Source organism: Pseudophryne corroboree, chromosome 2 (assembly GCF_028390025.1).
Source record: "Pseudophryne corroboree isolate aPseCor3 chromosome 2, aPseCor3.hap2, whole genome shotgun sequence".
NCBI lineage: Eukaryota > Metazoa > Chordata > Amphibia > Anura > Myobatrachidae > Pseudophryne > Pseudophryne corroboree.
Window position 1 is genome coordinate 330,688,261 of NC_086445.1, and position 26,506 is coordinate 330,714,766.

Genomic DNA, 26,506 nt, shown 5'->3' on the forward strand with positions numbered 1-26,506 from the left:
CATTAAGGTCCAGATTTCGGCTCTGTCGATTTTCTTCCAAAAAGAACTGGCTTCCCTGCCGGAAGTTCAGACTTTTGTTAAAGGAGTGCTGCATATTCAGCCTCCTTTTGTGCCTCCAGTGGCACCTTGGGATCTCAACGTGGTGTTGGATTTCCTTAAATCACATTGGTTTGAGCCACTTAAAACCGTGGAGTTAAAATATCTCACGTCGAAAGTGGTCATGCTATTGGCCCTGGCTTCTGCCAGGCGTGTGTCAGAGTTGGCGGCTTTGTCATGTAAAATCCCTTATGTGATTTTCCATATGGATAGGGCGGAATTGAGGACTCGTCCCCAATTTCTGCCTAAGGTGGTTTCAGCGTTTCATTTGAACCAACCTATTGTGGTGCCTGCGGCTACTCGGAACTTGGAGGATTCCAAGTTGCTGGATGTAGTCAGGGCCCTGAAAATTTATGTTTCCAGAATGGCTGGAGTCAGGAAAACTGACTCGCTGTTTATCCTCTACGCACCAAACAAGATGGGTGCTCCTGCTTCAAAGCAGACTATTGCTCGCTGGATATGTAGCACAATTCAGCTTGCACATTCTGCGGCGGGACTGCCGCATTCTAGATCAGTAAAAGCCCATTCCACGAGGAAGGTGGGCTCTTCTTGGGCGGCTGCCCGAGGGGTCTCTGCTTTACAACTTTGCCGAGCTGCTACTTGGTCGGGGTCAAACACATTTGCAAGATTTTACAAGTTTGACACCCTGGCTGAGGAGGACCTGGAGTTCGCTCATTCGGTGCTGCAGAGTCATCCGCACTCTCCCTCCCGTTTGGGAGCTTTGATATAATCCCCATGGTCCTTACGGAGTCCCAGCATCCACTTAGGACGTCAGAGAAAATAAGATTTTACTCACCGGTAAATCTATTTCTCGTAGTCCGTAGTGGATGCTGGGCGCCCATCCCAAGTACTTGTACATAGTTATTGTTAACAAAAGGGTTATTGTTGAGCGCCATCTGTGCAGAGGCTCCGTTGTTGTCATACTGTTAACTGGGTATAATATCACGAGTTGTACGGTGTGATTGGTGTGGCTGGTATGAGTCTTACCCGGGATTCAAAATCCATCCTTAGTGTCAGCTCTTCCGGGCACAGTATCCTAACTGAGGTCTGGAGGAGGGTCATAGGGGGAGAAGCCAGTGCACACCAGGTAGTCCTAAAGCTCTCTTTAGTTGTGCCAAGTCTCCTGCGGAGCCGCTATTCCCCATGGTCCTTACGGAGTCCCAGCATCCACTACGGACTACGAGAAATAGATTTACCGGTGAGTAAAATCTTATTATATATATATATATATATATATATATGACTTGGGGTTTGTTTTATTAGATAGAGCATGTCCCTGTGAAGTGCCTTTTGGGGTTGTGGTTTTTCAGAAAGTTACAGGTTTTTTTTAATTAAGAGAAATATGCCCCATTATAGAGATCGGGCATTTCAATTTGTTGCGCCTGCGCAGTGGCCGCCAGCAGGGGGTGTACTAGAGTGCCTTCTCTTGAGAGCTGCAATATGGCCGCCTTCTCCCCAGTTATTCTGTAAATAGGAAAATAACCTCACAGTTTCACATAGGGCAGAGTTGCCACTACTAGTGCAGGGCTGTAACTTACAGTACTAAGGAAAAGCCATATACTAAAGCGGCACGGTGACCTCACCCCTCTCAGAGACACCAGGGCGCAGCACACTGGTACACACACCTGTTAGCTCAGGGCAGCACTATAGGACCCTCCTGTAATGCTGTGCTGGCGGCGTGTAGTGATCAGGGCACTGGGAGACTGGCTGGCTGGTCTCCGTCTCTGCTGCCTATAGAACTTCCACCTCTGTTATATATCAGGGCTGCTCTCCTGTTGTTATGATTCCAATACTCTGGTCTGGGGATATCTTATAGCAAGGACCTGAGTACTGGAACGTAATGCTTGGAAAGGGAGTGGGAACGGGAATAGCCCCTGGCGCCCTATCTCCGTTGTCTCGCCTGTGCTGTCAGAAATCTCTTGCGAGACTATGGTTGCTTGGGCCCATGGCAGCCGCGTTTGAAGGGCGGATTACGTCTGCCCAACTCCGATGCCCCCTCAGGTCTTAATGGGAGACAAAGAGAAATCCGAGACAGGGTGATAACAAGGGGCCCTCTACTAAACAACAAAGCCAGGGGCTCAAAACTAACTTTAAACTAGAGTATGTGCGGAAAACCGCCAGGGAAAAGGACAACCAAAATACCCACTTGTCCACTCTTCTACCCGGCACCGGCGAGTTCCGGAGAGGACTGTGGGAGCGGAAACCTCCGCAAATGCACCAACACAGAATACAAAATAAAGCAGCCTAGGCCGCAGCACGCGGCAGAGCCGCCACTCACGAAAACCACACGAGATCCTCTAGCGACTGTTGCGGGTAAATGAGGACTGGAAGACTCCTTGGGAAGAGATGACAACACTAAGATTCAGGAACTCTGAGGACAGGAATGACCGGACACAGCAGAACTGGAACAGACGTCAGCAAACCAAAGCAGCATGCAGGAAGCTATTACCGGCGTCTGTGTGAAGCACTGAGAAGGTATTTAGCAGGGAGTCCTCCAATCAGAAGTTCAGAGCCGGATTAGCACAATGCCGTGCAGCTGCCTTGCTGCACGACCAGAAGACGAGTGTGTGTGTGTAGTTCACTTGATTGACCCTGCAAGGGGAGCGCAGTCCGTCCGTGGCGTCCCCGTTGCTAGGGTCCAGGCGGCTCAGCGCGCCCGGCGTCCTAGCGTTGCTAGGGAGCCGGCGGCTAGCACGCTCGGCGTCCCTAGTTGCTAGGCGCCGGGCCGCGAGGACATCGCGGACCACGGCGCCTAACACCTGTGTGTTCTCTTCCTCTCCTACCTCACACTGGAACTGGCCGCCCAGAGAACGAGAGGGCAGCGGCTGACATCAGAGAGGGTGCAGCAATCTGTGTGGGCAGAGCCCCTCACAGCAAGGTGTCCTTATGCTGTGCCCCGTGTAATCACTGTGATCCATACAGACTCTCACCCTGGTATGCTCTCTATTTATTATTAATTTTTTTACACTGCGGCATGCTCGAGGGAAGGGAGCAGGCACCACCCCACCGCCACTACTCCTCCGCCAGCATCACTGCCGAGCCGGTCAGTGTTCCGGCGGCAATGAGCAGTAGGCAGCCACCAGCAACAACAGTCAGGAAGCTGTTACTCCCGGCAGCAGTAGCGTCAAGCTGCAATTCAGCCAGCGGCACGATGATCCGGGAGACAGTGGCAGCACAGGGAAGCAGTACCCCCTCCAATCGCAGCACCAACCAGGAGACTGAGGCAGCAACCTGCCCCCAGCAGCAGCACCACCCTGATGATAGGTAAGATGCATTTTGGTGTCACAAGAAGGTGGCCGGAGTAGTGGCTGGCTGTGGTCACACCCCGGGGAAAAGTGATAGTGATTTCAGTGTTCCCTTGCGCGGGGATTGGATGTGTAGATGTATGGAGGCTATGTATGTATAGATGTGAGCGGCAGTGTGCGGATGTATGAGAGCGGCAGTGTGCGGATGTATGAGAGCGGCAATGTACGGCTGTATAACTGCGTCGGTGTGCGGCTGTATGAGTGCGATGGTGTGCGGCTGTATGCATGCGGCGGTGTGCGGCTGTAAGAGTGCGGCTGTAAGAGAGCGGGGTTGTACGGATGTATGAGAGCGGGGTTGTACGGATGTATGAGAGCGGGGTTGTACGGATGTATGAGAGCGGCAGTGTATGGATGTATGAGAGCAACAGTGTACAGTTGTGTGAGAGCGGCAGTGTGCGGATGTATGATAGTGGCGGTGTACGGATGTATGAGAGCGGCAGTGTATGGATGGCAGCGTCATAGGGAGGGATGTCGGAATGCTGTTATAGGGTTCCTAATACAAAATGGAATACGTATAGTGGGCGGGGCTGGCACCATGGCACCACGTTGGGCTTGATGGGCAGGTAGTGCGGCAAGCACACCCAAATTGGCATCTGACGTCGCCCGCAGTCCACACTGTTGTGAGGAGTCAGAGTTAATTTTGACTGTGTAGTGTACTCACAGAGGACCTACTGCCCGTCCCCTCCTCGCATCTGAGCAGCAGGTCAGGCTCTTATTTTCTTTTTAATCAGGAGAGGCCGAGTGAACTGTGAGCAGGGGGGCAGAGCTACATGGGACCCAGAGGGGCTGCTGTGCTGTCAGAGAGGGAGAGGAAAAGAGAGATGAAGCTACTGCAGATCCCCAGCTGATTGTGAGGTGCCGGGTTGAAGGGTGATGTGATCACCCTTCTCCCTCGCTGCCGCTGGGGACCGCATCTAGGCTTCCTCCATCGAGGGCATGCGGCGCAGCAGTGGGCAGCGTGTAATGAGTTTGTCTGACTCATTATACTGCTGCCTGTTGTGGACACCTCCGTCCGTACGGACTGGTGTACATGCCCAGCACAGAGGTGACAGTGTTGGTGGAAGTGCTGCCCAGTTCTGACCCTGCAGGCCTCCCTGATCTGACTGCGGCCGCTGCTGCTGCTGCGGCCCGAAACCCCTGCCGGTCCCCTCCATAGACTTCTGCCTGTCCAGCGCTGAGGTACTAGGGGTAGCCCAGCTGCGGGAAGGGTATGTCTCTGGCTTTCTCTCCGGCAGGGGAAGGTGACAGCGGCGGAGGAAGTGCTGCCCACCTCAGACACTGCAGGCCTCCCCGATCCAGCTGCGGCCACAGCTGATGCTGCCAGAACCCCCTGCTGGTCTCCTTTGTTGACTGCCGCATGGCCAGTGCTGAAGTACTGGGGGTAGGCCAGCTACGGGAAGAGTGTCTCTGCCTCGGGCTCTCTCTCTCTGTCAGGGGAAGGAAGGGCTGATTCTCTGGCACAACAGGGAGGGCTAGGCTGCAGGAACACAGCACTGGAAGAAACAGGAGGCCGAACTCATGACCAAAAAGTGAGCAGTGCAGTGATCAGCCCCCTAGTCTTTCCCTCTCTCTGGGTGCAGAGCTGTATTCTACAGAGAGAGCTGGGATGGGAAGAAGGGGAACGGCACCTGACACACACATACACGCGCAACACCTGACACACACACATACACGTGCGGCACCTGACACACACACACGTAGCATCAGACACAATAAAATAAACATGCAGCACCTGACCCACACATACACGCGCAGCACCTGACACACACACATATACACGTGCTGCACCTGACACACACACGTACCATCAGACACAATAAAATAAACATGCAGCACCTGACACATACATATACACGCAGCACCTGACACATGCATATACACGCAGCACCTGACACATGCATATACACGCAGCACCTGACACATGCATATACTCGCAGCACCTGACACATGCATATACACGCACACCATCAGACACACACATACACACGCAGTGCCTTACTCACACACACATAGACACGTGCAGCACCTGAGGCACACACATGTACACGCGCAGCACCTGACGCACACACATGTACACGCGCAGCACCTGACGCACACTCATGTACACACGCAGCACCTGACGCACACTCATGTACACGCGCAGCACCTAATGCACACTCATGTACACGCGCAGCACCTGACGCACACTCATGTACACGCGCAGCACCTGACACAGACATACGTATTCATGCACAGCACCAGACATACACTTGTACACACGCGGAGCACCTTATAACCACACACATATACACCCGCAACACCTGACACACACACACACGTGCGGCAGCTGACGCATACACACGCACCAGCAGACACACTCATATATACACGCAGCACCTGACACACACATACACACAGGAGCCGACACACACATACACAGGCAGCACCTGACACACACACACACATATACACGCGCAGCACCTGACACCATGCACTCACACATACAAGCAATGCATTTCACGCCTACCTCCAGCCTCAGTTACAGGCTGCTGCCGCCTACCCCCCTCCCTGCATCAGCTGCAAAGGCAGCAAAATATTTTGACCAAAGTCTAAAGGCCCATACACATTAAACGATGTCGCTCTGTGAGCGACATCGTCTAATGTTTCCCCTCCCGGGCCGGCCGGCGGCCGACTGTACACACTGAGCGATATGACCGCTCATATCGCTCAGTGACGTCACGCCCCCGCCAGCCCTGCATGAAGGTCGTGGACGACAGTCCACATCCTTCCTGCATGCCCTACCGACAGCGACGATTGTTGCCGACCCGCGGGGCCACGCATCGTTTGTCGCTGGCTGCATACACACTTAACGATAAAATGAGCGACGTCGCTCATTAAATCGTTAAGTGTGTACGGACCTTAAACAATTCGGTTTGGTTAATAAAATAATTTTGCACAGAACAGTGATGTTATACGAACATTTTCATTAAACATTTAAAAAATCAAATGTTTATTCTTACAGTGAAATTTTACATTTCTGAATAAAAAAAATAAATTTAAAAAAAGCGATGAAATTCCATAGACAAAAAACCTTACGGTTTCACATGTCCCATTAAGGCTTCTTAGACATGATCGAAATTTCAGAAACCTGTTGTAACTCTTCCACTCAAACTCCAAAAAGCAATGAAATTCCGATCATTAAGGCTGACGCCTTAATGGACGTGTTCCTTGCGCAATACAGATATGGTATGCCATCACAGCCTGTGGGTAAGTGCAGATTCAGCACTCTCACAGAGTGAGATTGCTGTCACTCACACAATGGTGGAGCTGCTAATTCACAGATTTGTGTGCTCATTGGAATACACACATGCAGTCTATGCAACTGAAGGTCTGAGCGGAAGACAAAGCTGCTCAGATGAGGTAAGAGTGTTGTTGATTGGAGGGAGGAGATAGGCAGAGGTGGTTGCGGGGAAGGAGGGGGGCGTGCAAACAGCGTTAGAATGCCATTTGCAGGGCATGGTCTGCACAACGGAGGCGTTTCCGGACCACTGGGGGGTGGGCTGTGGTGGTTATCCCCCTGCCAAGAGCGCAGGATCCACTAAATTTACCTTCAGGATGTCAACTACATGAATGGGGTAAGAGTGATGTGGATAGGGGGTAGATTAAGCAGCAAGTATGGGAAGGGAGACAGAGCGGTGCAGATGGGGGAAATGGTGCAGATGGGTTGAAAACACTGGCATGGATGGGTAGAAAACTGGTGCAGATGGGAGAGAAGACAGTGTGCCATGTACTGGAGGAGGCAGAGTGACGTTGAAGAAGGAAACACTGAGCAGCACAGAGAGAAGGAAACGGTGGTACAGACAAGGCACAGGTGGGGAAAGACAGATGGTACAGATAAGTTAGTACAGACTAGCACGGATGGGAGAACACAGCAGTAGGGATTGGGGAAGACAGGGCAGCATGGGGGTGTATAGGGGAAGTAAGTGTAGATGCATAGACCGTAGATGGGGTATTATAGTTTAGCAATTAACCAAGATGTTTGAGGGAGCTAAATGTGTATACTAAGTGAGATGGATGTATGGAGTTAGAAGGATGTTGTAACAAGGTAGCATTGTTGTGGTGACTGAATGGGATGGTTGTGGGCACTGTGTGGGATGGGAGCACCACAAAACTGCTTAGACCTTCAGTTGCATAGACTGCATGTGTGTATTCCAATGAGCACACAAATCTGTGAATTAGCAGCTCCACCATTGTGTGAGTGACAGCAATCTCACTCTGTGAGAGTGCTGAATCTGCACTTACCCACAGGCTGTGATGGCATACCATATCTGTATTGCGCAAGGAACACGTCCATTAAGGCGTCAGCCTTAATGATCGGAATTTCATTGCTTTTTGGAGTTTGAGTGGAAGAGTTACAACAGGTTTCTGAAATTTTGATCATGTCTAAGAAGCCTTAATGGGACATGTGAAACCGTAAGGTTTTTTGTCTATGGAATAATATTATAATTATGTGTGTGTGTGTGTGTGTGTGTTTATATCAATGTATGTTCTGCAATATAGCTATCCAATATGAATCATACTATTGGAAGCATTGATTACTAGATTTATTTAGAATTGTATTTTGTGTATTCTGCATATCTATTCGCTTGTTGCCATTAGCATTGATTATTAGATACATTTTGACCCGTGCTGAAAAATTTGTTGCTATTTAGGTAAAAGTAAAACTAATACTTAAGGGAGTAATTGTAAAACACGCACGCAGCCTGACCCAGTTATAAAGGTTATACAGGAGATACTGTGTGGTGCTTGGTAAACGATTATAGTTAAATATCGTTTGCATTTATAGAAGCGTGTTATTTGTGTTACTGTGGAGTATCCGGCCTGTGTACATGTGTCTCTGACCGCGTGCGAGACAGCGTACGCAACGCAAAGGCCTACGCACGTGGCGTATATTACGCAACGTGCGTACGGATACGCCCACTAAATACAAATCACACGATAGCATTGTTTTAGTTTAGGCGATATGGTAGCCATGCGATAACAGCACAAATTGTTCAGTTTCCAATATTTAGTTTAAATACCTTACTTTACTGTAGTACCTCTGGGGAGAGCTATCAGTTTACGGGAAATGATTTTTCTGATCAGAAAACTATAGAATGATAGTGTGGGCTGAAAAAGGTATGAGTGTATTGAATCCCGCTTGGTGGTCTTGGTGATCTTGGTGAAGCTTGGTGATCTTGATGAAGCTTGGTGAATCTTGGTGAAGCACGGTCTAGGTGAAAACGTGCAACGAAGTGTGATAAGAGTTTTCGTGGTATTACGCTCCGGCTGTTGTGGAGCACAGTAGGAAGACTCCAATGATCCTACCATTTATGGACAACAAGTGTCTATTAGTGGTACGATTGGACCGCACGGTTGTAGGTGTAAACCCATGACGCAACGTGATATGAGGTCGCATATTCATGCGTAAATTGCCCTCATACGTGTTGTAGGGAGCACATGCAAGCGTGATTTGTGTAAAATAAAGGAAGATAATTTTTCGCTGGTCTCTCAGGAAAATCTCTAGAGGTAGGGCCTGCAATGACTATGTGTGTCTACTAAAAGAGGCGGATCCATGATACTCGGAGCAGAAGAAGCTGGTGGAAGAGCTTGAAGAACTTCCACCGTAGACTTCTGTGTTTGGTGCATTTTAGGAAGTTTTTCTGTGTTAAAAAGGTCCACAATGGAAGCCAAATGCACAACACAGGGACATTTAGCAGTCAGAGTTCAGACTGAAGAGATGTGCAGACCCCGGGGGTCTGCTCGATTAGTAATGTGGGGGAAGTATGGTCCCCACACTGAGACCTTTTGTGATGAATGGACACGAATGACTGTGGGGGATAAAGCACCATTTCCTGGGATAGGTAGTTTTGACTCAGAGGTATTGCATAATCTAAGGCTTAGGATCTTTCTCATAAAATCCCAAAAACAGAGGATCAGACACACAAACTGTTTACATTTATGGCAACAAGAGAGTGATATACAGAGGGAATTAGCTTACATAGCTGGTTCCAACACTGGCAGGAAACTGATGGCAACTGGAGAAACAATGGCTACAGAGAATGGCATACTGGGATATGATGATAATAGTGCACTTAATAAATGTATTAATGATAATAAGAGTAAGCGTAATAAATGTGTTAATAACGATAGGAGTAAAACTGATAAATGTACAAATTCTAACCCGTGCAAGTTGCACCCCATGTTAAACTTCCCTCAGGATTACAAGCAAGAAAGTGAGCCCAGCACGATGTCGGCATTTTCTCCAGCAGCCATCATACGAGACACCCAGGTGGGCACGGCCCAATCGGTAAAGGCAGTAGTAAGACCCCCTAACGGAGGGTCAGGTGAGGTCGTGTCCACAGGTAAGTATGGTATTGTATATTATGCACAGACAATTGCACCTCACATTGTAGAGTCAACACAAGATGAGGTAGTTGAACTTAATCCTGTCAGGGTGATTGCAGTCCCAAATGGACAGACTGACGCTCTGGGAGTCACTCCCGTCAGGAACATTGCAACGCATTGCCCCTGGTCCCGGACAGAATTAAGGACAATTATGTCTGAATTTCCTGATCCCAGGAAAGATCTATCCGCATGCCAAAGGTTTCTTAAAGAACTAGGAAACGCCGCCGAACCCCATAATAAAGATTGGCGGACATTGCTGAGGCTATGTCTACCCTCCAATATTGACCCTGCGAAATTCATCACTGATTGTAAGTTAGACGCAGAAGTACCTCTCACTGAGGAATACAATCAGGAGAATGTTAAACAGATCAACCTGCAATTAGGAGTATATTTCCCAACTGTTGTCAAGTGGAACAAAATTTTCTCCATTAGACAAAAAGGTGAAACTGCTTCTGATTATTTCCATCGAGCATTAGAGGAAATGGCTAGATACACTGGGATCACGGACATTGAGGAAAGTGTACATCATAGAGAGGTAGCAGTGTCCGTATTAATGGAAGGTTTAAAAGAAGTGTTGAGAACAAGGGTACAGACCACTCAACCTAACTGGAGAGGTATCTCGGTGGCTGCATTAAGAGAGTCCGCTATCGAGCATGACCGTAATATCCAAAGAACCAGGGAAGCACAGGGAGAGCGGTTGATGGTGATGAGCATCCAAGCACTAGAAGAGGCATCAAATCGACCAAAACCCCAGGCCCCTGGCACATGGAGGAAGGCAAGGGTTTGTTATCTGTGTAAAAGGGAAGGGCATTATGCCAGCAACTGTAACAGCACACATAAAGTCAGACCTCCTAGACAAGAACACGAGCAAAGTTATGACACACTATATGACACACGTAATTGTAATCAGGGATCATATAAGAAAAATTTTGGGCCGCACCTGTAGTCTGCAGCCAGTGAAGTTAATTGTTAGCCTTGATAGTAAGCCTGAGGTTACAGTCGATGTAATTGGTAGGTCATTCCTTGTAGACACAAGGGCGGCCAGGTAGACTCTGTGATTATCTTTAAATGTTTCCTTTTCATCTCTGACGTTCGGTGCAGCTCAAACGTCACATGTCTACTTGGTCTTCTCAGCGGTCTACCCAACCCCAGTATATCTTACCAGCATCATTGTGCCTGGCCACGCACAGAGGGTGGAGAGTGGAAATACTGGTGGGGGAGACTGTGCAGAGATACCGAGGGATATGTTGGTGTGGCAGCCTGATGGTGAACGGAAATCTGACTGTTTTTTTTTCTATTGTTCTCTCTCTTTTTGTTCTTTCATGTTTTACGGATGGTATGTCACACAACAGTTAGACAAATAGTAATGCAAGATTTATGCTCCTTACAGAAAGATCGCTGATTCAGAAAGAATATCGTATCACCGGAGTGTTCGTTTTGGGAAGACTGAGAGACAGCACTGTTGAGACGACATCTGAGCAAGAAGAACAACAAGACTATAGGACAATTATCGTAACATTTTTCTTTCCCTTCAATTATTTTCTGTACCCCCAATACAACTCTTTCTTTCTCCTCCTGCAAGATGGACTTGCCCCAAGTGACTGCATCCCGTGTTTTCCTGTTGACCCTGTTGTTGACCAGAGCAGTCTGTTTCGGTGAGAGTATCAGAGAGGTCGAGAAAGGATCTGGAATGGGTTCTGATGATCAGGATGGATTCGTAGAATTCCAAGAGCAACACAATCACCGAGCAAAGGCGAGTATCAGAAAACGATCTGGTAGCCATGACACTAACAGACATTGTGAAGGATTGTTAGCTGAAGAGAACTGTATCTGTAGAAATTGTGACAACATAGTTGAGGACGGGTGCATCCAAAGATGTCAGTCCAGCATTAATATCAATATGGACCATCATCCATTGAGTGACTATCACTCATTAGTGGGGAAAGTTTTAAACCAAACGGAATGCTGGGTGTGCTCACAAGTACCTCAAGGTCATAGAAAGTCAGGACTAGTGCCATACTCTTTAACGATAGATGAGGTACTTGAATTAAGGGGTGAGAGACCGGTGGACAAGAAATTTAATATTTCTAGGCCTCCTAGTTTGAAGCTCCACCAATATCATGTGGATAGGTCCTTAATATGTTTTAACATTTCCAATCCCCGAAAGCTGGGAAATTGGGAGGTGACATGGAACAACCAAACCATGACATTCTCACACAGAGCCGATAGAATGCCCGTAGATTCAGAGCTTATACGCCAAACAGCCAACAGTGGGAGATATTTCCAGTATAGGTACACTCTAGGAAGTAGGCCCATGCGAGTTGGAGAAGTATCACCAGGATACTGTGCGCATATCATACAACCTGATACGTGTACTAGACAGATGAGAGAGTTAGGGATAGGATTTTTCACCTGGAAGGTTTGTAATATGGTGATGTCATTTTCTGTCCCATATGTCCTCCCCGATGATGCATATTTCATATGTGGGAGGAAGGCGTATAAGTGGCTTGCCCCAAACTCAGAGGGATTGTGTTACATTGGAAGAGTGTTACCGGAAGTAATGACCATTACCCATGATAGAATGAAAGACGTTCACCGCAATGCTCAAGCTCATTACACTCACACCCATTACGAACACATTGTAAAGAGACACCTTATAGATAGGACAGAGCATGCAGCCTCTGATTTGATCCACGAATCCACCTGGATTCAACTCCTGCTTGCGCTAGATATCACCCGTACCGCCAGAGGAGTTATAAATTTTAGGTATATTACCGCGCTAGCGAACCTGATAGACAATATCACCGAGATGTATGATGACACCTTCAAGTATACTGGGAGAGAATTGCAAGCTTACAAAACGGAACTGATCCAGCACAGGATGGTTCTAAATTACATCACAGCGGTGACAGGCGGGTATTGTGTCACCCTAGCAACTCAGTATGGTGTGAAGTGTTGTACGTATATCACAAACAGTACTGAGGACCCAACAGAGGTCATAGATCAAAAGATGGACGATATCTTGCAATTGAAGTGGGAGTTCCGAAGGAGACACAACCTTACCCTTACTTCTGTGGGTAATGAACTGACCGGCTGGGTATCATGGTTGAACCCACGCAATTGGTTCTCAGGTTTAGGAGAATGGGCTCAAAATGTTATCGTTGCTGTAGGGAAATTTCTCTTATGTATCCTAGGAGTTGTCATAATGATTGGTCTGATATTCAGATGTGTTCGAATTTTAATGAATTGCAAGCGAAGTACCAAATTGATGAGTTTGAGGAGCGAGGGCATTGTAACAACAACTAGTTTAATTTATGACCCATCAATCGAGACAATGTTGTGATAAGATGTGATTCCACGGTCCGTTTCTTTCACCCGTTTCTCCTTTGTTTTTCTCCAAGGTAAAAAGACATCCACTCGGAAGAAGAATTTGATGACCCATTATACAGACCATTGATGAACTGTTTCACCGACAATTGATGAACCCTTAGAGACTTTAATTTTTATGGACACTTGAAGAGCTTTGCTTGCCACACAGCAAAGATACAGCAATCCGGACAAGACTTCAACAAGACATCAACAAGGCTCCAACAGACGCCCAAGGACGACCATATATATATATATAATCATACGAATGCATTTATAACGCATGTTTCTTATCTTCATCTCTTCTATCTTCAGGTAGTGGAACACATAGTCGACAGGTGATATAGGCACATATATTAGCACTCACATATTCTCCCCTTCATGTATCATCAACTAATGTGCACCCCATTTGTTGGAACTAAAATAGCCGAAAAGAGCTCGGTAGAGTTTGTTAGCCCTCTTACAGACCCTTAATACGGGATAAGAAGGATTCAATGTATACTTCGCAATACCTCGAAGCTTATTTTTAGAACATGTACGGCACGATGATACATGACCCCTCAGACATGGATTTCATACATACATGCTTTTTACTATCTCACTAGGTCATACATTTCCCACCTTCTCCTCTCCTCCCTACTCCCAATCATAATAAGGTATTTCATGGTAATATATATTTTTCTGCTTAAATTGTTTAGATAGTGGCAGTTATTGTTGACTGCCAAAGGGTGGACTGTCAAAGTCGAAAAATATCATGAATCACATGCCTTGTACTAACCCCATGCACATACCCGCTGCGCGTGCACATGCCCTGCCGTGCGTGCGCATATTCGCACATTGCGTAAAAGAGCTTCTACGGCCGTGCGCTTTGGCGCGTGGTATGCGCATTTACGGTAAGGTTTGTGAGCGTGTAGCGGGCGACTCGATCATAGCATATTAAGCCCATATAGTGTATTTTATAGATAATATTCCCCTTAACAATGTCAGCAAGTATGTTTAGTTTAAACGGTTCTTGGACAGAGAGATTCCTCTTTGCATGATAGGAAGGGTCAGATAAAGGTTGAACGGTGGTGTCTAGTATCCAGCTGTAGAGTATTTTAAGGGTAACATTTCGGTGTTAGTTAGGAAAAGATCGCTCACTCCTGCGTATAGTTATGTACAAAAGTAGTTTATGGACATTAATTGTATTTTGCTGTTTATTACACATGCGGGGGGAATCCTGAGGATACCTCCCACCTGAGCAGTTGAAGAAAGACACAGCCCACCTGTTCGAACCCACCTATGACCTTTTGTTATAATGCAGAGACACATTCCTGTGTCAAATGAACCATGAGATTATAGGGACCATTGTATTGTTACTGTATGCTGTGTATATAAAGACCACCATTGCCTGTCCAGTCACTCACTCTCTCAAAAGGCTTTCTCTTTGAATGCTGAGGGCTGGAATCCAGGACGCGCTTGCGAATCATCCCCATGTATGTATATTTCTCTGTAGCCATTTTGTTCGCCATTGCTCATGTTATTCTCTGTTATTGTGTTAGATTTTGATGTTAGTTTGTAGTGTATGATATGTATTGTTTAACCTTTTATTAGAATCTATCCACAGTGGCCTTAGAACCATGTGGTTTTCAAATACAAATCAGTGCTGTGTTGTCACTTTCCTGCCACGGTTTTTTAAAGTGGTTTAACCTGTTTAAGGTGTATAAGCATTGTTAAGGTGTATAAGCATTGTTAAGGTGTATGCACTGCTGATACTTTGTATCACCAGCGCTACTTAAAGTTTAAAGGTATAGTGCTTTGCTGCTAAGGTTTAAAGTATAAGCATATCCTTACACTGTTTCATTACTTAAGGTTTACTGTATATAATTCTGTGAGCGTCTGTGCCGCTCGTGTCTCGCGCCCACGGCCTAGCGTCTGCTACGCTAAGTGCGTACCCTTACGGTACTCACTGCGCCAATTGCGTACTTAATCCAAAATAAGTATATAGCTTACGTTTAAAGGTGAAATTTGACATTGTCAGTACCGTACTGCTATATAGTATATACTGGTGGTCAGCAAACTGTGCAAAACTGAAATGCACCACATGTATGGATGGATAGTATACTTGACGACACAGAGGTAGGTAGAGCAATGGCCTTCTGTACCGTACTGCTATATAGTATATACTGGTGGTCAGCAAACTGCGCAAAACTGAAATGCACCACAAGTATGGATGGATAGTATACTTGACGACACAGAGGTAGGTAGATCAGTGGCCTACTGTACCGTACTGCTATATATTATATACTGGTGGTCAGTAAACTGTGCAAAACTGAAATGCACCACAGGTATGGATGGATAGTATACTTGACGAAACAGAGGTAGGTAGAGCAGTGGCCTTCTGTACCGTACTGCTATATAGTATATACTGGTGGTCAGCAAACTGTGCAAAACTGAAATGCACCACAGGTATGGATGGATAGTATACTTGACGACACAGAGGTAGGTAGAGCAGTGGCCTACTGTACCGTACTGCTATATGTTATATACTGGTGGTCAGCAAACTGTGCAAAAATGAAATGCACCACAGGTATGGATGGATAGTATACTTGACGAAACAGAGGTAGGTAGAGCAGTGGCCTTCTGTACCGTACTGCTATATAGTATATACTGGTGGTCAGCAAACTGTGCAAAACTGAAATGCACCACAGGTATGGATGGATAGTATACTTGACGACACAGAGGTAGGTAGAGCAGTGGCCTTCTGTACCGTACTGCTATATGGTATATACTGGTGGTCAGCTAACTGTGCAAAAATGAAATGCACCACAGGTATGGATGGATAGTATACTTGACGAAACAGAGGTAGGTAGAGCAGTGGCCTTCTGTACCGTACTGCTATATAGTATATACTGGTGGTCAGCAAACTGTGCAAAACTGAAATGCACCACAGGTATGGATGGATAGTATACTTGACGACACAGAGGTAGGTAGAGCAGTGGCCTTCTGTACCGTACTGCTATATGGTATATACTGGTGGTCAGCTAACTGTGCAAAACTGAAATGCACCACAGGTTTGGATGGATAGTATACTTGACGACACAGAGGTAGGTAGAGCAGTGGCCTTCTGTACCGTACTGCTATATAGTATATACTGGTGGTCAGTAAACTGTGCAAAACTGAAATGCACCACAGGTATGGATGGATAGTATACTTGACGACACAGAGGTAGGTAGAGCAGTGGACTACTGTACCGTACTGCTATATATATAGTTATACTGGTGGTCAGCAAAATTCTGCACTGTCGTCCTACTATATACTACAATGCAGCACAGATATGGAGCGTTTTTCAGGCAGAGAACGTATAATACTGGTGGTCTCTGGTCACTGGTCAGCAAAACTCTGCACTGTCCTCCTACTTTATAATACTGCTGGTCCCCAGTCCCCACAATAAAGCAATTAGCACACTGAGCACAGATATTTGCAGCACACTGAGCACAGTCAGATATGGAGTGTTTTTCAGGCAGAGAACGTAGATATTTGCACTTGTAGCACACTGAGCACAGATATTTGCAGCATACTGAGCACAGATATTTGCAGCACAATTTGCAGCCCACTGAAAATAGAAACTGAGAGGACGCCAACCACGTCCTCTCACGATCATCTCCAATGCACGAGTGAAAAATGGCGGCGACGCGCGGCTCCTTATATAGAATACGAATCTTGCGAGAATCCGACCGCGGGATGATGACGTTCGGGCGCGCTCGGGTTAACCGAGCAAGGCGGGAGGATCCGAGTTGCTCGGACCCGTGAAAAAAAAGGTGAAGTTCGGGCGGGTTCGGATCCCGAGGATCCGAACCCGCTCATCACTATGCAAAACACAAGTCTCTTAATGTAACCCCTAAATAGTGTATCTACCTAAACATACAATGGAAGCACATTAGGGGTACATAAAACATTTACTTAAAATTTTTCTTTTCATTTGACATTTTGAATAGTCACTTTATTTAATCTGGAAATAATGGCCACGGAATATTGTTTTTTTGAAAGAAATCAAAGAAGGGGGTTAAAAAAAAAATAATTTGGAGAAGAAACCTCCTCGACCCCTCAATGCCTCCCCCTATGGGTACTATGCCTTTAAAGCCACTCTCTGTTGCAGAGTGGAGGGAGCTGGGCGTTGTTGTACTTGGCCCTTCATGGCCTGCTCTTTGAGCCTCCAGCTTCCTTTGTAGGGCTACAGACATCTGGGTTTTCTCCTGGCTGCCTTGCTAGTACTCCTGGGTTGCCTGCAATTTATCCCAGGACACCTCTATCTGCTCCTGTGTGGCCTATGCCACTGCCACAGTTCGATTCATCTGCTGCATTTACCACACAGTGTAGTCCAATTTGCTGGTCTGGTGCTTCATGAATGCTATGTGGTGTTCCTGCAAATGGTGGAGGGATATTGTGATCTCCTCCACATTAGGAATGTTGTGCTATGGCCTGGACAGTGGTGGTTGCTTCTGCTGTGGTGGGGGCACATGGTGCCTTTGCTCCTTGGGAGTAAGAATGATGGTGGTGTTGTTGTCCTCATCTTCTCCTGTTGAAAAAGCCACCAGGCCTGGAAGATGCAGAACCCGAGCAACTGGTGATGGGGGGAGCGGCGGTGTTGCGAGCACATAAGAAGGTCCTGCAAAGGAATAAAAAAGATGAAATAAATACATTTGCAATGGGGACTAAAACCTTAAACCTACACTTATCTGAAATAACTACCAAGGCATGTGCTTAAAAAAACATGCTAGCTGACTGAATTACATTAACGTTACAGTGTATACATGGATTGTGAAATCTCTTTTCAGGGGCCCTTTTTTGAAAAACAAAACAAAACACTACTTCACATATGAATTTAAGGTAGAACACAGTCTTTTAAACCCTAAACTGACTAATGTTATGCTTGCAGGCCTTAATATGCCACAATTGTATTTTAAAGTAGGGTATGTGCGTATTCACTTTCTTTACATAAGGCTGCAGAAACGTGTAATGATGGTAATGTGTATATTTTGTGTGTTTTTTAAACCACACTTACCAGACTCCTCCTCTGTGTCCATCTCTTGGTGGAGCTCAATACTGGTGTACTGCAGCTGTGAAGGGAAAAAAAATCTTTAAACAAGTATGAAAGGTAATCCTGTAATAAACAACTTTTTCCATTAACTTACCAGGGGAAGGAGAGTATGCTGGACGGTCTGTGTCCACTATATGCACTCCTGGGAGTACCTCCAGAGGGATGATCTGTTTGAAATCCTTCATGAAGGCCGTATAGTGGACTGGTGGGACTCATACTCCTCCTGTCTTAAGACTCAGGGCTTTTTTTGGTATGGGCTCAATGGGCAGTTACCCAAGGGCCCCATGAGTATAAGGCCCTAGGCTGATATCTCAGGGTAACCTTTTTCCAGGGGTACCAGATTTTTGAAACTCAGCCCTATATTTGAAACTCAGAGATATCTGACTTCAAAGCAGCGATTCCTGTCCAAGCCTGTTAATTGCTCTTCACAGCCAGATCTTGAATTCTGTCTGACTAACAGTAAAGTTTTTCTGAGTTTATACTCCAAAATCTGTGACTCCCCCCTTTTGGTGGACATTTGCAGCTTGTCTCTACCATGCCCAGAACCAGAGATATAATCCTTCCAGCAGCTTGTCCCTGCTACAGCTCCACACACCTGGGATGCAGTTTTATATTTTTGTTGGTGGACTGCTCTGGCTCCTGAATGCTGATCCAAATGTTCAGTGCCTCCTGAAAGTTGTGACTCTCTAGTTTTTTTAATCGAATTGAAAGCTAAGAAATGTATTTCCATGAACTGAAGCTATCTGCAGTAAAGCAAGCTGCCCTCTGACTGGAAGTTCCTGGAAATCATGTACTGAGGCCCCTTCATTCCGCACAATGCCCATTTCTACAGTTTAGTGTTCTCTATCCCACCATCTGTGCAGTAAAGGAGTATTTAGCAGAAATGACTGCTCCAGGTCCTACATGCTGAGAGAAGATAGAACACCCCTTACCACCCACGGGACATCAAAGCTGCCACTGATAGCAACCCCCACCCCTACTGCTGGAGGATAGGTAGGGGACCCAGTGCATTGCTTTGCCCATGGGCCTACGCCGCTGTTACGATGGCCCTGTTGAGACTCTAGCAGCGCTCCTCAGCTATCTTGCCCTTCAGCTATCTCTTCTTCACATTCTTCAGGGTCCGACGGCAAAAGCTGACCTCATTGAGTGCTTCCTGGATTGACCCGCACATGCCCTTCTTCCGGCATGCAGGAGTCCTGTACAAATGAGCACCCAGCAGGCGTGGGTGCACCAGCACCATTGCATGGACTAGGGCACAGTTCTTCTCAAACGAATACCATGCTCTGGTCCTGCCATGTGCTGATTTCAAGCCTCTTAATCCTCCTCCTCCTCTTCAGTGTCCTCCACAGCAGTCTCTTGCACCTCCTTCTCCTCTCCAGCCTCTGTGTTAGACACAGGCTTTTACTGGGACATGGCCTCCTCCTCCTCTCCCAACCTTCTCTCCTTCTCTCTACCCACTTGCTTGGATGCTATACCTACTTAGAAAATGGCAACCACTACTACCGCCTCACTCTTAAAGCACCTGCTCTTCTCCAAAACGCCTACAACAAAATGGAGGGAGTGGGGTTAATATGGGGTGTGTGATGCTTCAATAATGTAATTTTTAGGCTCCAATGGGTGACTTTTTTCACACTGTAGACTCTAAAAAATGCATTCTGTATTTATGCTGTGCCAATTAATTTTTAATGTAGACCATTCACCATCTGAGAGAATTTCTGCTATTTTTGGAACTCTACTGGTATCAAGTACCAATCAAGATCTCAGAGGAGACCTTGGAAAAAGTGCTAGTTAACAGGACTCCATAATACCACAGCACTGACTGGGATATCAGCAAAGACCCTGGACTAGGTGTCAGTCATTTATACTCCTTGGGACTCTTACAGTATATCAGCATGGTATTATCCTGCTCATATGTTAGCGCTTTGATTACTATTCTTTACTGGATTTTCTCCACTCCAAGTAGATTGATTAGAGATTATAATGATAATCTAGTATATTGCATGTAAAACCACTATAAAGGGGACTTACATACTGTATATTTATTGAAATGGAGCAATGCCATTTGATGTTAATCTCTAGTGACTTTTTGTTAAATCTTGATACAGTACATTGTGTTTAGTAACTTTTACAAATTGCTACATTTCATTCAAGCTGCCGGGTTACATTGTAATTTTGCTAATATGTTTGTATTTGGATTTATCTATGTGATCAGCCCAGCGCTTTTTCTATTTCTGTAGCTAGATTTGCCAGTGATGTTTGCTTCTAGAAACATTTAAATGCAAATGACTGTCTGCACCAAATTCATTTGGGATATTTTACCATATTCACTAACATAGGCCTATAATTACACTCTGTATTTTGTGGTTTGTGTAACTAGTAAATACTGTATACAGTGTATATAGTTTTCCAAATTTGTTGAACACACTGTAAATTATTATAACTTTTATTCTTATTTTCAACTTCAAGAGTAACACATACTGTATATCTCGTTTTGCAGAATACGAAAATGACACTGTAGAATAAGAATAATGGCCACATTCATATGATATATACATCTCTACTTTGCCCGTGTCTCTGTATATTATTTATGCAGGCAGAAATGTCTTTTGTTCAGCAGAAAATGGAAATTGGCCTCAGAGAGTAATTTACATTTGTTGAACAAACAACATATAAACCTCCTCTTGCCCTGGAGCATTTACTGTACTGTACCTTCCAATATACTCTTACCACTAAACAAATCTATTTAAACATATTGAAAAACAAGCCTTAAGTGTGCCTTAACCAACATATCTTTGTTTAATGGAAAAAAAATATATTGCATATACTTTAAAGGCAGTAAGATAAATATTTTATTATATATTATAGATTTTTTTTCTACAATAAAGTATGATAACCCGCAGACAGCTTTAAATATGTATAGATTTTCATGTCTTTTTATAACAGTTGCTTTTGAAAGTAGTCTTAAATTTAGTCAATATCTCATAGTAATATCCAGGTATACAAACTAAATGTAAACATATTAAAAAAAAGTATGACTAAAACAAAAGATTTTGCATAAAAAAAAATAATTCTTCAACAACCATTTTCAAATAAGTGACTATGAGAGGCAGGGGTTAAAGTGGGCCAGAACCGGGTGGAACTGCGTTCTGTCACTTGTGTATGGAGGCGGAACGCGTTCCGCCTCCGCCAGCCCACCTTGCCCGATCTCTGCAGCTAACTGTGCAGGCAGCTCTGCAGCTGCCTGGTGTAGTTTGCGGTCCCAGTGTGTGCAGCCCGGCCCACCCATAACAATATATGTTGCTTGGGTAGGCGGGCGCACTACAGGGACATGGCCCACCTCCCCCCTTCAGTGGTATGATGGGAATAAGACGAGATAACGTCATAAAGCGACGTCTCGTCTTATTCACGTGGCACGCAGCTGTGCAGAGGAGCGGGGCAGACAGACATGAGGACCACGCTGTGCTGTATGCAGTTAAGAGCGGGCATGCAGACAGCAGTGCCTGCCCAACCTCTACCTCTTCATTCCTTTCCTCACGGGACCCTCTCCCTCTGCTCTGGCTGTGGAGCATACAGCAGCCCACACTAGCATTCATTAGCAAGCAAGTGAGTGGAGGGGAAGGGAGGGTGTGGGGGCGGCAAACATATTACAAGTTTATGGGTTTATGAGTGATATTCTGAGGTTGGGGAGTTGTTAGTGAATGAAGGGTGGGGAAGGGGTGTAGCTGGGATCCTATTAGTTAATGTGGGGTGTCTGTGCTGCTAGGGGTGTTATTAATGAATAAGGATTGTGGGTGTTAGTGCTGCTGGGGATGTTATTAGTGATTGAGGGGTGCGGGTGTTAATTCTGCTGGGGTGTTATTAGTGAAAGAAGGGTGTGGGCAGAGGTTAAATCGGGCCAGAACAAGGTAGAACTGTGTTCCGGCACTTCTAATTGGAGGCAGAACACTAATCACTTAAACTAGTCACACGGGCAGCGCCGAGAGGACTATAGGAAAATAGAAGGCTCAGGCTGAGGTGGCTTCAAGTCCTGGGTTAGGGACTGACGTAAAGAATCAGTAGGAAGCTGAGGCTGGATTCAAGTTCCTGGCCTCCCCATGCGCTGCCCAGCCACACCATGGCCACCGATATCAATGTTGTAGTGGTGGGTGGGTGGCACTAAAGAAGGAATGATTGATTTAGCGTGACCTGCCTCCTCCAGACCCTCTGCCGGCAGTGGAAATAATGACATTGCACGTCTGCAGTTAAAGGGAGCAGAGGAGCTGCCCAGACTCTAAGTACCCAGCCACGCTGAAGCTAAGGGGATGGGACAGCCGGAGACGGGTTCAATCACACTGCTGCTGCACATCACATGTAATAAAAATACAACAACCCAAGCAATTGCATATTGTATATTTTATTTGTAAGTTTATAACTCATCTCAACTGCCTATGTTAATATATATTTCATATATTAGGACACGACACGACTGAGAAAAACTCTGTTGGTGATTCTGCTACATTGCTCTCTTCCACCCATTATTTTTCTCTTTAGCCAGCCCAGCAGACACATTTAATGACTGATGCTCACAGCATGAGATTATATAAATACACACACATATATACTGTATGAAGGATTAAACCTTTGAAACGTTGAATCTTACACCTGTGCATGAATGTCCTTATTTCCTGAGCTCCGCCGACACAGTGGTATATATAAAGTCATATATAGCTGGCACTCAATGTACATTAAATATGAATGGGGTGCTATCCAGGATGTATAATAGAGAAAGATGGATTTCCTGGGTCAGGTCTGCTTACCCCCCTAGAAAGAAATGTATTCAAAATGTCTCAAAGTGCAAAGTGCATAACAGGTACAGACATTTCAACACCGTGCAGGGAGTCTTTTTCAAGGTACAAATGCCGCAAATAACAACATTTGCAGCATTTGTATCTTGAAAAAAATGCCCTGTGTGGTGATGAAACATCTGTACCTGTTATGCACTTTGCACTTTGCGATTAAATTTTGAATACACTTCTTTCTATTTGAAATCCGGAGAGTGCCGCCAGGTTCCTGTGTGTGCATGTGTCACATGTATAGGGGGTTAAGCAGACCTTTTTCTTTCTCTTTGTCTTTCTCTCTCTCCCTCTTTTTCTCTTTCTCTCTCTCTCTGTGTCTCTCTCTCTCTCTCTCTCTCTCTCTCTCTCTCTCTCTGTGTATCTGTCTCTCTGTGTGTGTGTGTGTGTGTGTGTGTGTGTGTGTCTCTCTCTCTCTCTCTCTCTGTCTCTCTGTCTCTGTCTGTCTCTCTGTGTCTATGTCTGTCTCTCTGTGTCTATGTCTGTCTCTCTGTTTTTCTCTGTCTCTTTCCAATATTAAACATACAGGTTAAAGCAGTGGACAGTCCTCTGTTTTTTTAACCTGTATCACCACATACCTGTATGTTTCATATTGTATGCACTATATGTAATTTTACCTTCACATGACATATAATAAATAATTTTACACTGTGAGCATCTGTCATTAAATGTGTCTGCTAAAGAGAACAATATTATAAATCACAATAACAAACATTTGCATATATAAAAATATGTGGGCCTTTTTAATTGCTCAGTCAACCACAAAGGCTGGTAGAACTCAATTTTATTGACACAAGATGTTTACATATCAGCACCACAGTAATAAGATCCTAACTGACTAGTTGGACCAGATAGAACATTGGGTCATAGAACTGCCCAATTGAAATTCCATACAGTATGTCTCACATAATAACTGGCAATACGATTATATACATAACTATTTAAATAGGATAGCCACCCGGTGTTATGTGACTAGTGGAACTGTTTAACCATATTATTTAAATGAGCTATTGTACCTGTTAACGTATAATACAATAAATAATTGTTATGTTCTAAAAAACTATATGCTGTGAAAATTGTGGGGATACCGCACTGACCATAGATACTATGCTTACCGTTACCAGCATAAAGAAAACAAAATTAAACAAATATACAGGTAAATTCCTCTTAATGTTTGCAGTGGTGGTGCATCCTGAGTCAGTGTTGTACTAAGCAATTGAACATGGAGAGAAAGAAGACTCTTTTGTGGGTGCACTCTTGAGATTAGTCAAAAGAATACTAAAGTATTGAAAAATTAAAACATATATGTTTATTGATCCATTATTAAAAATTTGACAGTTGATGTGCCCTAGACACACATATAAACAACATATATTGTGGTTAAAAGTTTCACACAAATAGTCTCTCAATTATTAGCAAAGCACAGAATAACCCCACATGGGGGGCTCAGATATGTGGTACTAGTAGTGTGGTGAGAGGGCTTGTGTTTCACCACAGTTGCCCACATTGTGGTGGAATTGGCTCCCTCCAAGGGAGAAGAAAACAAGACCTGCACATTTTGCACCTGTAATGGAGATTTATAAATCCATTGACACTCCCTCCCTCTGTCCGTCCCTTCCCTCAGCATCCGCATGGCTAGGTTATCACAGTCAGGCTGGCTCCTCTGCTCAGCCACTGCAGACGCCTGATGATGCCATTTCTACACTGCCAGCAGCGGGTCCGGAGGAAGCAGGGTGCGCTATCAATCATTCCCTCTATAGCACCACCCACCCACCACCACATTGGCCACGGCGCTGATGGGCAGCGCATAGGGAAGCCCAAAACTTGCCAGTCTCGCATCCTACTGTCAAATTCTTACAACAGCCCCTAGCCCAGCATTTAAAGCATGCTGTCTCAGCCTGACAGCCACTGAGCCTCTGAGAGGACTACTAAATCCTCCTTAAGTTATTTAATGGCATCCTGATGTCCTATGTTCTCTATGTGGGCCAATCAAAATCAAGTGCTGCAGATCTGCCAGCCACAAGTGCCAAGAGTGAATTTCGACTTAGTAGAGGCAGTTCTAGACAAAGTAGAGCCCAGGGCAAAAAAAAAAAAAAAATCACTTTATTGCCCCTATTTTGAAAAGAATACTGCATTTTACTAGAGATGAGCGGGTTTGGTTCTCCGAGAACCGAACCCCCCTGAACTCCATGTGTCAAACACGGGTACGAGCCAGACTCGGTTGTTCCCGCCTGACTCGGAAAACCCGAACGAGGCAAAACGTCATCATCCCGCTGTCGGATTCTCGTGAGATTCGGATTCCATATAAAGAGCCGCGCGTCGCCGCCATTTTCACTCGGGCATTGTAGAGCGTATAGAGAGGACGTGGCTACGTTATCTCAGTGTCAAATCTCAGTATCAGTGCTCAGTATCAGTGCCTATTGCTGCTCAGTAATACTAGTACAGTGTCTCTCTTGTGCTGCATCTTGCTGCTGTAGGGTGCTGTGGTAGTAGTGTCCTGTGACTGTGCATCGGTCATCATCATTCCAGTCACAGTGGTATCTGGGGGATGACAATACCAGAGTGCTTTTGTGCTGCTCACTAATACTAGTACAGTGTATTGTGCTGCATCATGCTGCTCAGTGTCAGTTCTCAGTAGTATCATCAGTGCTCAGTATCACTGCTCATTGTCTTGTGGAGCTCAGTAATACTACATTACTAATACTAGCACAGTGTCTTGTGCTGCATCTTTCTGCTGTAGGGTGCTGTGGTAGTGTCCTGTCACTGTGCATAGATCATCATCATTCTAGTCACAGTGGTATCTAGTGGTATCTAATTCCAGACATTACTGCTGTCTAATTCCAGATATATTACTTGCATATAATTCCACACATTAAAAAATGGAGAACAAAAATGTGGAGGTTAAAATAGGGAAGACCAAGATCCACTTCCACCTAGTGCTGAAGCTGCTGCCACTAGTCATGGCCGAGACGATGAAATGCCATCAATGTCGTCTGCCAAGGCCATGCCAAATGTCATAGTAGAGAGCATGTAAAATCCAAAAAACAAAAGTTCAGTAAAATGACCCACAAATCTAAATTAAAATCGTCTGAGGAGAAGCGTAAACTTGCCAATATGCCATTTACGACACGGAGTGGCAAGGAACGGCTGAGGCCCTGGCCTATGTTCATGGCTAGTGGTTCAGCTTCACATGAGGATGGAAGCACTCATCCTCTCGCTAGAAAAAAGAAAAGGCTTAAGCTGGCAAAAGCACAGCAAAGAACTGTGCGTTCTTCTAAATCACAAATCCCTAAGGAGAGTCCAATTGTGTCGGTTGCGATGCCTGACCTTCCCAACACTGGACGGGAAGAGCTTGCGCCTTCCACCATTTGCACGCCCCCTGCAAGTGCTGGAAGGAGCAC